General features: G+C 39.8%; 1 long non-coding RNA gene across 1 annotated transcript; it reads left to right on the top strand.

Moving 5' to 3' along the window:
* Nucleotides 1-10,870: 10,870 nt before the first annotated feature.
* LOC120959998 (uncharacterized) lies at nt 10,871-12,710 on the top strand. The gene is made up of 2 exons (XR_007452577.1): nt 10,871-11,219; nt 11,281-12,710. It is a non-coding gene; the product is annotated as an uncharacterized LOC120959998 (long non-coding RNA).
* Nucleotides 12,711-13,485: the final 775 nt, after the last annotated feature.

Below are 13,485 nucleotides of genomic sequence, written 5' to 3'. Positions count from 1 at the left end.
ATAAATAACAAATAACAAATAACAAACCACACCATTGTAACACATTCATTATAACACATTCAGTAAATCAGATCATACCATAGCACCGCAACCGGAAGAGTTCAGGCCGTCCATTCAAACAAATAACAGATGTGACACACTTATCAAAAACAACCGAAACGCACAACATAAGCAGGAACAGCATGTAACCCAAAGCAGGAACAGTATATGCGTTAAACCCAAAACAGGAACTTAGTGACAAGAACCATCGTTCTTGTCAACAAAAGACAAACGTAACTAGCTGAGTGAAAACAATAACTTTCCAACATACAACCCGGAACCAAATGTGAGAAACCCTTAACTTCTTTTGAGTATAAATAAAACCAACTCCGATCATGGCAAGTCAGATTCGGTCGGACTGTCAGGATAGGACTATGCCCATCCTACATCTATCGAGTTCTCATTTAAAGAGTTTAGTTATGTCCCCCTACCCAAGGTAAGGCCTCTAAACTCCAACGTTTCCAGTAAGGGAAACCTCCTAAAGGTTTCTATGATCGCCTGGACGATCAAGTGTCGAACGTCCGCTTCGAAACAGTATCCACCTCAGTTCTACTTAATTCGGCAAACGATGACGAAGGCCACCCTGACCAACGCGAGTTCAAACTTACTACATGGCAACCGTCCCAAAATCGAACATACCGTGACTATCTCAGAACATACCACATGGCGACCGTAACAGCCATCGAACATATTACATGGCGACCGTGACCTTAATCTGCAATCGACAGGCAGAAGTGTAAGCAAAATTATTTCAAGTAAAATATGATACGTACAACGGTAACGTAAAGCTTAAGTGTCGTGTGACGAACCAAAAGTATTGTGACCATAACCGGCATTCGGCGGAAAGTGAAAAAAAAGTGTCAAATGTGCAATTTTTTTTACGGAACATTCATCAACGCAGCTGGTGCAAGTAACCCATATGTAAACAAAAGCAATAACGATGAAAGAACAGCTACAAGCAAGTTCCGTACAGTGCAGAATGAAAAGAAAAAACATTTAGTGCAGTGTAAGTGCAAATTGAATGTTTAATTGATGAACAAACATTAACCGTACACAGTGTTGTGAGAACCTACCTAAATGTGTAAAAACGTATCAACGCTCATGCGATCGGTTTACCTAGTAGAGTAACCTTGAAATGGGAAACTATAGAAAAAAAGCTAACTTTTAACAACAACCTAAGTTCAGCACAGTACAGTATAGCAATCTATACGATTCTTGGAGCAAGTGATATGGAATGATAAAGTGCAGTGCAAAACAAGCTGTGGTCAGTGTGATTGAATGGAACAACCGTTCCCACCGTGGAAGACGAAAAGAAAAACCGAGCCCACCGCCCAATATGGATTGGCAGACGAGAATGGACAAGAGTCTCATCCTCGACAAGACATCGAGTGACGACTGATGACATCGCAGAACTTCACATCTAACATCGAGTATGTACCTAGCACCGATTTAACACCTTGCACCGGTCAAAATGCAGCGTAGCATCATCATCAGCAGAAGCAAAATTAATTACATGTTATGAATTTAAACAAGGTACCGTAAATTCAAAATGTTACTGATGAGGCTGCATGAATTTGCAAAAGCAGCAGAAAAAAAATAGTTTAGAATATATTCCCCTTGCATGACAGATACAAATAAGATATCAAATTAATCCACATCAAACATAAGACGCAAAAATGACAAAATCAAATTTTAACGTAAATACAAATTTAAGCCAAGCATTAGAGCTTGCGATGCATAAGATATGCCTAATAGCAAAGAAACACAAAAGAATCAAACTAACAATATCAATGATAACATATTTAAATGTCATTACTTGCTGACAATTCAAGAAGTATCAAACCAATCTATTTTCAATACCGATTTTATCTTACATAAGAAGAACTACTAGACCACTAGATTGAGAAGAAGGTTTAATAACCCTTACAAAAAACTATATTTGGCGTATAAACCCAGTACAAAAAGCAATAACATATGAATGAAAAAAAAATAATTTAAGACCATGTTAGAAATCAACAGCAAAAAAAAATATCTTAAAGTAAAATATCGATCAATTTAAGATTTTAAATCATTTAAATAAACTAAAACTAACAAAAATAACAAAAATGGCAAAATTTGATCTTGAAACAGCCATAGGTCTTGTACCAATGTACGATGGTTCTTCTGATACTTTTGACACATTTGAAGACGCATCTAAGTTTTTGTTTGAACTAAATCCAAACCATGAAGCGATGCTTATAAAATTCCTACGAACCAGACTGATTGGTAAAGCAAGAATAGGGCTACCTAGCAATATTACATCTTTTACAGAGCTTATAAACGACATCAAAAAAAGATGTAAAGAAAAGCTAACACCCAACAGGATTATAGTGGAATTGAAATCCATTACATCAAAGGATACACAAACAATTTGCAAGAAAGTTGAAATGCTTACAGAAAAACTCAATTTAATTTACCTAGAATTAGAATTCCCAGAAAAAATTGCAAGCGATATGGCAATCAAACAAGGGATAGAAACTCTAAAACAAAAGATTTCAAATGAAGAAACCAAAATGATCTTGAAGATTGGTACTTTCTCAACGATAACAGATGCAACTCAAAAAGTATTGGAAAATGAATGCGAGGAAATCAATAAAAATAGTTATCAATTTAACACACATGGCTATAGTCTAAACCATGAATACCCGCAAAGAAACAACCAGCTTAATTACCAATTTTTTCCAAATTTGAATCAATCATTAACTACTCAAACAACACCCAACAACTATAGTTATAGAAATAATAACAACTTCAGTTTCTACAAACGCCACCAACAGTTAAAGAATTGTAGTAGTCAGAGTCAAGTTAATCAAGGATATAATAATCGCGAATACAATTATAGCAATAGTATTCAGAACAGATCCAATAATATGCAATGTTATTACATCAGAACAGAACAGAACAGAAATTATGAACAGTTCAATAATAATAATCAATTACATAAGAATCATATTTACCACCAAAATGATGAAGATTATAGAAATACTAATCAAATAAATGACCAAGTTAAAAAATATTATAGAAATATTAACAGCAAAGCAAACTATAATGACAGAAAATATGAAGATAAATCAAAAAGAAGACATACATTAAAAAATGAAACAAATAATGATACGAAAAAGTCAAGAGACGACTCAAAAAGAATAATGAAAGAGAACGATAAATTCACAAAAGAATATGAAAATGATACTAACAATCATTATAAACATAAAAAAATGCAACATATACAAATGATTACAATAAGCAATGACAATGAGAAAAATATGGTTGAAAAACAAGTAACAGATAGTTTAATACTGCTAGACAACATGGAAATGAGTGATGAAATTAATTGCAACGACAATCATGCAACTGAGCCAAAACATTTAAAGAAAAGAAAACGTAACATCAAATCAAAGAAAAAGTTTATAAATGAATTAAACAATGAATTATATTGCCACGATAATAAGGCTAGAAAAATGAATTATTTCACATTATGTGAAGAAAATGTAAAAGAACCAAGAAATAATGTTACTTACGACAAGATTCTAAAAGAGCTCAAAGAAAAATTTCATAATGTTATCTCCATGCAAAAAGTCATAAGATCTATAAAAGCAGAAAACTCTAGAAACGAACCCAACAAAGGAATCATAGGAAAATCAACATATTTTAGGAGAAAATTAAATATTCACAATTCTTTATCTCTAGATAATAGATCTATTTACATAAAATATTACCCACCTTAAGAGATAAGTAATGATTTAATTAGTAAACCAAAAAAAGCATAACAAATACTCAGTTTAATTTAATGAAAAGAATAACTTCAAACAATTTCATTATTTTCGTTATTCTCCTAAAGGGAGGAGGTGTAGCATATCTGCTATACAGAACATATTGTAATACACACTATCAGCTATAAACACATTGTAACACACTTTGGAAAGCCAAACCACACCATTGTAACACATTCATTATAACACATTCAGTAAATCAGATCATACCATAGCACCGCAACCGGAAGAGTTCAGGCCGTCCATTCAAACAAATAACAGATGTGACACACTTATCAAAAACAACCGAAACGCACAACATAAGCAGGAACAGCATGTAACCCAAAGCAGGAACAGTATATGCGTTAAACCCAAAACAGGAACTTAGTGACAAGAACCATCGTTCTTGTCAACAAAAGACAAACGTAACTAGCTGAGTGAAAACAATAACTTTCCAACATACAACCCGGAACCAAATGTGAGAAACCCTTAACTTCTTTTGAGTATAAATAAAACCAACTCCGATCATGGCAAGTCAGATTCGGTCGGACTGTCAGGATAGGACTATGCCCATCCTACATCTATCGAGTTCTCATTTAAAGAGTTTAGTTATGTCCCCCTACCCAAGGTAAGGCCTCTAAACTCCAACGTTTCCAGTAAGGGAAACCTCCTAAAGGTTTCTATGATCGCCTGGACGATCAAGTGTCGAACGTCCGCTTCGAAACAGTATCCACCTCAGTTCTACTTAATTCGGCAAACGATGACGAAGGCCACCCTGACCAACGCGAGTTCAAACTTACTACATGGCAACCGTCCCAAAATCGAACATACCGTGACTATCTCAGAACATACCACATGGCGACCGTAACAGCCATCGAACATATTACACAGATACATCCATTGACCAAATAGTGCGAATGGTCAAACATGCTTTGTCTATTGAGGATGTCACTGCATATTGCCTTATATGACAAGGCACAAACACAGCAACACTCTCATTTCTATCATTTAAGGTGTTAGTGCCTCTTACTCAACGTGAAAGGGCTCTTTCCCCCGATACTTGGCCGCTTGGTCTATCGGTGCGTGAATTTGTCGACTACCGAGCTCAACAACCAGGTGCAAATTTTCGTCTACCGCCAATGAGACTTTCAACACCCACAACCCTATCTACAGCGCAGGATATTCGATCACCACAACTGTTGGATCACACAATACTTTCAGCACACACTCCACGCACTTCACCCACACCGCAAACCCACTAATTATCAACACCGATAAACAATTCACACACATCACGCACACTCGCACGCTCGCTAATCAGCTGTACACCGCATATGAGCCAAATAACGCCGAAACAACTTTTGTTGATAATTTACGCACTCACCTGATGATTGTTCCTCCAACAACAAACAACTTTACCACCACTGAAGCAGTCTGTAGTAACAGCATCTCGTGCAGGCTACTTAACGATCGTGAACCCAACACTACGCAACATCAGCAGCACTATTGCTACAGTACAGCCTACACTTACACAAACGCACGACGGTCATGTCATTCCTGCAGGGGTTGCCTCCTTAAATAATACTGATGATTTGTTATTTTTATATCAAAATGTAAGAGGACTAAAAACAAAATGTCATGAGGTATTCGATTATGTTTCTACTACTCATTACGACGTCATTATCCTGACTGAAACATGGTTGGACTCCTCTATTAACTCGTCACAGTTGTTTCCGGACCATTATATCGTCTTCGAAAGGACCGTAATGACAGAAATAGTAGGAAAACCAAAGGTGGTGGGGTTCTCATAGCTGTCGCCTCACATTTGCTAGTACTCTTATGTTCTACATCAGACACTGTCGAGCAACTTTGGTTAAAGATTTACAGCATTAAGAAAACGTATGTTATCGGCGCAATGTATGTTCCTCCTGACATGGCAAATAACACGTCGGTTATTCACACAATCTGTTCAACTATTGACGACGTAGCGTGTAAAGCTAATGAAATGTGTTTGTTATTCGGGGACTTCAATTTGTCAAACCTGAATTGGATACCCGATGAAACAAATCCACTTATGCTCCAAGTTGACTACGAATGCTCGAGGATCACGGACAACTGTCGCCTTCTTCTTGATTGTATGAATAGCAACGGACTATACCAGATTAACAAAATCCATAATGCGTCGAATAACTACCTCGATTTGATCTTTGTATGCGACGATATCCTGCAACAATGCTCTCCACCGGCAATAACACCCTTCCCCATAGTTGCTATTGATTGCTATCATCCGCCTATAGAGCTATGCCTGCCGAACGGTTTAGCCAAAGCAGAACATCACACAACATCACATCAAGAATCAGGCATGCTCGACTACAGACGCACAAACTTTTTGATTCTAAATGATCTACTGCAATCCTCTGACTGGTCATTCCTTGATGGAAACCCGGACGTAAACCATGCACTCGATATGTTCAATCGGAAATTTACGGAACATTTATCTGCCTGCTGCCCTATAAAACGTCCACAACAGGGTCCACCGTGGGGTAATGCTCAATTACGCCGTTTAAAACGAAAGAAATCTTCCTGCTATCGGTTTTACCAAAACAGTGGAACACAACAATCGAGATTGCGGTTCATCGCTGCACACAATGTATATAGAAGCTATAATAGACAACTACACTCTCGTTTTTTGATTCGTATACAGTTCAGCTTAAGAAGAAAACCGAAAAAATTTTGGAGGTATGTCGACACAAAACGGAAAAACAGCTCCCTGCCAGCTATAGTTTCCTTTAATGGAACAACTTCGTGTACCAAAGAGGAAACCTGCAATTTATTTGCCGATCGTTTCATGAGTTCGTTTGCCACTGAAGCTCCTGGCTTCTCTTTGGATGCTGCTCTCAACAACGTGCCCTCCGACGCTGTCGATGTTAATGTGCTTGACATAAACATCTCCAGAGATTCTGTGCTAAAGGCGCTCAAGCAGGTCAAACCATCCTACAACCCTGGACCTGATGGTATTCCAACCGCAGTTCTTGCCAAATGCAGCGAAGTTTTGGCTGGACCTCTGGCTCGTATCTTCACACTCTCTCTCAATCAGCGTATGTTTCCAGCAGCATGGAAATCGTCCTACATGTTTCCTGTGCATAAAAAGGGGGATAAGAGCTTAGTGGAAAACTACCGTGGCATTACTACTTTGCCTGCAGGTGCTAAGGTTTTTGAAGTCGTCGTCCAGAACTCGCTCTTGAACTGTTGCCGTTTGCTGATATTAACACGCCAACACGGGTTCTTCCCCCGCCGCAGTGTGACCACCAATTTGGTGGAGTTTGTATCTCACTGCCATGCTGCATTCGCTTCGGGAGCCCAGATGGATGTCATCTATACCGACCTTAAGGCTTGACCTTAAGGCTTTGATCGGGTGAATCATCGCTTGCTGTTGGCGAAGCTTGCTCGTCTTGGATTCTCTACCCCTTTAGTGGAGTGGTTCGAATCTTACCTCACCAATCGTCGATATCGCGTGAAAGTTGAATGTATGACATCTAGGGAATTCGTGAGTTGTTCAGGCGTGCCACAGGGTAGTAACCTTGGACCTTTGCTGTTTTCTCTATTTTTCAATGACGTTACTACTGTAGTAAGGGAATCTGAATGTTTATTGTATGCGGACGATCTTAGACTTTTTTTTTCCTGTGAGGTGTTTTGGTGATTGTCTTGTCCTGCAAGCATCGATCGACTCTTTTTCCGACTGGTGTCTGAACAACGACCTACAAATTTCTGTTGATAAATGTTTGTCCATGTCGTTTCACCGTTCTAATTGTCCAATAGTGTTTAACTACTGTATCACCGGTACACAATTACAACGACACAGTGCAGTAAAAGACTTAGGAGTTACCCTTGACCGTAAACTTGACTTTCATGTGCACCATAACGAAATTATTGATAGAGCGAACAGAATGCTAGGATTTATACGCAGGCAGTCGAGAGAATTCTCCGACCCACATTGTCTTGTCGCACTGTACAAATCACTAGTCAGATCCATCTTAGAATACTCCTCAGTAGTTTGGTGCCCATCGTCGTCGTAATGGTCGAATAAGATTGAGTCAGCGCAAAAATTCACCCGTTTGGTCTTACGGTTCACACCCTGGTGTAACGTAGCAGCGAGACCTAGTTATCATGCCCGGTGTTTAATTTTTGGACTCGAGTCTCTCGCTACTCGTCGCGAAACGGCGCAAATCTTGTTTATGAAAAAAAATCATCCTAGGAGAGATAGATTCACCGGACTTTTTAGCTAGAGTTAATTTCCACGTACCTGCTCGTATTTTAAGAAACTTAAGGCTACTAAGAGTTGACCAAACTAGACGTGCATATAGCGATAATGAACCTTTGACTGCGATGGCTATTAGATTTAATGTACATTATGACTCTTTTGACTGGAATTCCCTAAGTTAACATGTTTTTTTTTTGCTGTGATACTCTCTGTTATTTATTTTGTGCTGATGTTACATTGTACCGTGATGCTTTATGTTATTATAAGTTTAGTTTATAAGATCAGTGATAAGGCCAATGATGGCCAATCACTTAACATTTACAAATAAACAAATAAACAAATCACGGTCAGAGCCCCCGGCAAGCAGGTACTTTGTCTTCGTTGCATTGATCCTCAATCCAATCCTAGCGGCTTCGCGTTTCAGTCAGGTGTACGCCTCGCACTCCGCCGCAGATGTTCGCCCGATGATGTCGATGTCATCCGCGAAGCCAAGGAATTGGAGAGTTCGGGTGAAAATCGTGCCCCAGATGTCGAAGCCCGCGCTTCGCATGACACCTTCCAGAGCGATGTTGAACAGCAAACAGGAGAGTCCATCCCCTTGCCTCAGACCGCGGTGAGATTCGAACGCTTCTGACAGCATGTTCGTCACTCTCACCTTGCACTGCACCCCGTCCATAGTGGCCCGCAACAGTCGTACCAGCTTCCCAGGGAATCCGTGCTGCTGCATGGTGTTCCACAGTTCGGTCCGATCTATGGTATCGTAGGCCGCCTTGAAGTCGATGAACAGGTGGTGCGTAGGGATCTGGTGCTCTCGGCATTTCTGGAGGATCTGCCGTAGAGTAAAGATTTGGTCGGTACTTGATTTGCCTCCAACAAATCCAGCTTGATAGCTGCCGACGAAATCTGTAGCAAGAGGCGAAAGTCTGCAGAAGAGTATTCGGGACAGGATCTTGTAGGCAGCATTCAGGACTGTGATGGCCCGGAAGTTAGCACAGTCCAGCCTGTCGCCCTTTTTGTACACTGGGTGTATGACACCCAGTTTCCACTCGTCCGGTAGTTCTTCCTGATCCCAAATCCCAACAATCAGCCAATGCATGATGACGGCAAGCCTCTCCGGACCCATCTTGAACAGTTCGGCCACCAGACCATCGCTGCCAGCTGACTTGTTACATTTCAGCTGTTTGATGGCGCTGATGACTTCGTCCAAAGATGGCGGGGGCACTTCGTCATTGTCATGCTGGCTGTCGTAGGGTTGCTCTCCTCTGCTTCCTGCGTCTGCTCTGGTATCTGCTCCGTTCAGGTGTCTGTCGAAGTAGCACTTCCATCTGTCGATCACCTCTCGCTCGTCCGACAGGATATCTCCCTCCTCACTGCGGCATATAGCGGTCATGGGAGTAAAACCGCTCCGTGTCGCATTCAGCATCCTGTAGAACTTACGAGTTTCCCCCGACTGGGATAGCTGCTGCATGAGTTGCTCGTCCGACTCTTCGAAGCCGCGCCTCTTGTCCTGGAAGAGTAGGGTCTGCTGCCTTCTCAGTCGTCTGTAGTCTTCCACGTTCTGCCGGGTCTCGCGCTGGAGTATGCGGGTCCGCGCGGCGTTCTTCTCGGAGAGTGCTCGCCTGCACTCATCATCAAACTATTCCTTCCTCTGGTTATGGGTCACGCGGCCAATTGTTCGCTCGGCCGTGCTGCTGATGGCTTGCGAAGTCCCTCGCCACAACAGCTTGTTTCAGCCGGTCTGTGTTGAGCCTTGGGGTGGGCTGATAGCGCAGTTTGTTGGCCACGCACAGTTTCTGGCGTAACTTAACCATAACCAGGAAATGGTCTGAGTCGACGTTTGCTCCTCTATAGGTCCTTAGGTCGATTGTTTCCGAGAAGTGCCTTCCATCGATGAGAACGTAGTCGATCTAGGAAAGTGTTTGCTGCGGTGATCTCCAGGTGTAACTGAAGCGAGGTGCGTGCTGGAAGAAGGTGCTGCGAATGTTCATGTGCTTGGAGGAGGCGAAGTTTACGAGCCGAAGCCCGTTGTCGTTGGTCAGCCGGTGGGCACTGAAACTTCCTATCGTCGGTTTAAATGCCTCCTCCCGTCCGACCTGAGCATTAAAATCCCCGATGACAATTTTAACGTCGTGTGGGCAGCGGTCGTACTCCCTCTCCAACTGCGTATAATAATTGTCTTTATCGTCATCGGTGCTTCCAAGGTGCGGACTATGCACATTTATGATGCTCAGGTTGAAGAACCTGCTACGAATCCTCAACCTGCACATCCGTTCATTGATCGGCCACCACCCGATCACTCGCTTTCGCATCTCACCTATGACCAGGAACGCCGTACCGAGTTCATGCTTTTCACAACCGCTTTGGTAGATCATGCAATCCCTACGATAGGGGCGCTCCGTCACTCCTTTCCAGCGCGTATCCTGAAGTGCTACTATTCCGAAGCCACGGGCCCTCACCTCGTCCGAAAGAATGCGGGTACTTCCGGGTGCTGTGAGAGATCTGTAGTTCCATGTTCCGAGTTTCCAATCGTTAGCCTTGTTCGGTTGCGTGGGTCGGTATCGGTTGGTCCGGTTCAAAATCCTTTGGTTTCCTTTCGTTGCGTTTATGTTTTTCCAGGGGTGGCTTGCAAGGCCTCTCCCCCAACCTCCAGTCTCGTCGTAGGGCCTACGCATCCTAGCTGATTAAAGTCCCGTAGGATGCCAGCAACAAATATTACAAATATTGAAGGAGGACAATATAGGTACAACGGGTTGCAGCAGTGTATCATCAATAATTTAAAAATGTCTTGATGGTGTTTTCAACTCATTGAATTTTCAGTTTCAGGGACGACGAAATTGATGTGGAAACTATTTCTATTAATATTTCTATCGATGGCTTACCCTTACATAAGAGTTCGTCCACGCAATTTTGGCCAATACTCGCAAATATAAATGAACTTCCTGACTTTCCTGTCATGACTGTAGCGATTTTCTGTGGCCCCAAAAAGCCAGGAAATCTGGATGAATTTTTAGGACCCTTAATCACTGAACTAAATTCATTAATGGCCAATGGAGTTTTTGTAAAGACCAGAAAGATAGGAGTAAAAATACGAGCAATAATGGCAGACTCACCAGCCAGAGCATTTATAAAAGGTAAAATTGTAAATTGTTTTAATTGTGTAAAAAGTTACTAATTAACTATTCACGTCTTTAGGTGTTGCTTATTTCAACGCGAAGAATGGGTGTTTGAAGTGTAAATGTGTTGGAGTATTTAACCACGATTCGAATACAGTTGTGTTTAGAGGCATTAACGCTTCTCTCCGAACTGACAAGGAATTTAGAGAAGCATCCCAGACCGCACATCATAAAATCTTGACACCTCTACTGCTACTGGATAATTTCGACATGATACAGAATGTTATTATCGCAGACGTACTGCATTTGATATACTTGGGTATTATGCGAAGATTACTGTTTGGGTGGAGAGATGGTACCTTAGGTAAATACACAAAGTGGGCTTCCTGTACGATTGAACAAATTTCTATGTGGTTAAAAAATGTTAAATTACCTTATGAAATTCATCGTAAAACACGAGATTTGTATTGTTTGCGACATTGGAAAGGCACAGAATATAGTAGTTTTTTTTCATTATTTAAGCTTTGTTATCCTAAAGCACTATTTACCAGAAGACGCATTCAAACATTTTATGCTTCTATTTTGTTCAATTACATTATTGTCGTCAAACATTTACAAATCAAATTGGAAACTTGCTGCCGAAATGCTTGAGCAATATGTTCTAGACTTCGAGAAGATTTTTGGTGTAAAGTATATGACCAGCAATGTTCACAATTTACAACATATTTACAAGGACGTAGATAAATTTGGAAAATTGCCTACCCTTTCAACCTTTAAATTTGAAAACGACTTACACTTTATGAAAAATATGCTCAGATCAGGATACAAAAATTTGCAACAGATAGCTAATAGAAAAATTGAATTAATGTATTTTAAACCTATAAATATGACTAGAGTACAATTACCTTTCCTTAGAATTAGAAAAAAATGGTAGCATGCAGTTACATTTACGAAGTGGTTGTCTACTGAGAAATTATTTTCCTGATTCTTGGTTTTTGACAACTGATAATTGTATTGTGAAGTACCATTCTGCTACTAAAGAACACGGATCAATTGTTATTCAGGGTTTCAAATTACTTGATTGTTATGATGCATTTGATATTCCATTTTCTTCACAAATATTGCATGCGTTTGAAGGTGATATAAAGAAAATTATTCGTTCAGCGTCCGAATACAGATTTGAAGATGTAAAATGTAAGCTGGTAGCAATTAATAGTGTCGAACCTGATGGATCCAATTTTTTTTTTTCATTCCGCTACTACACACTTTTATAGAATAGAAATTAGTTATGTAGTTAACAACTAAACAAACATGTCAAATTGAATCAAATTTAACTAATATATAGAGCGTATAGTAAGCCTTAGTTAAATGGTTTTACGAGAATTCATTTTTTATGGCAATTCACGTTTCTGTTATTTTTAAACACATTCTGTAGAAACATAATGCGACCTAGTTTTTAATCTTTTTATTATTAATTAATAAATGTATTCAAAAACTTCTTAACATCAACATCTTTTGTTGTGAGAAATAGGTTTTCGTAACCCTTGAATCATACATCTTTCCTGGCCATGCTTTAATTTTTTTATGAAAAAATCTTTCAAGCATTGATCTGTTACCAAAGTCTCTAAAAACTTCTAAGAAATTAGGAAACATTTTTATCGGTATTTTCGAGTTTTCTTTGCCTTGTCCTGACCAACTAATTTGCGTACAAAATGAACGATTCAGTAACATATCCAAAGTATCCAACATTCTATTATTACTGTTTGTTTCACATATGTTATGGGTAAGCCAATCAATAACAGATGTTTTAAAATCGTCTTCCTCAAGACTTTTGTCAAAATCCTTTAAATCTTTATGGTTATCGATCGGATCCATTGAAAATGATGGTTTTTTTCTTTTTCTGTTTTCTTGCTCCACACTGTTAATGAACAGATCCATTTGTACCGTATTTAAATAAACTTTTTTTTTTAACTCTTTGAATTCCTCTACAAGACCACCTAACGTTGGTACGATCTGCTGCTTTAGTACTTTTGTTAAATTATCAATTTTATCTAATCCTATCAGTTTGTTGGAATTTATGTCGCTGATTTGTTGAATTAAACCACCTACAACAGCGATCAAACTTGTGATTGCATTTTCCATCTGATTTGTAGGAGAAAAGCTATTATTCTGCTCTAATTGAGAAGGAACTGAAGGAAAATCATTTCTAGTGGTTTCTGGTGCAACACTCGGCTGTGCTGATTCCATGAATTCATTCGTAGTGTCTGTTTCTAACTGTGAACAA

The sequence above is a fragment of the Anopheles coluzzii genome, chromosome 3 (genome assembly GCF_943734685.1).
Source record: "Anopheles coluzzii chromosome 3, AcolN3, whole genome shotgun sequence".
NCBI classification, from domain to species: domain Eukaryota; kingdom Metazoa; phylum Arthropoda; class Insecta; order Diptera; family Culicidae; genus Anopheles; species Anopheles coluzzii.
The sequence above is the reverse complement of the archived record's forward strand: the minus strand, read 5'-3'. Positions and strand labels throughout refer to the sequence as shown.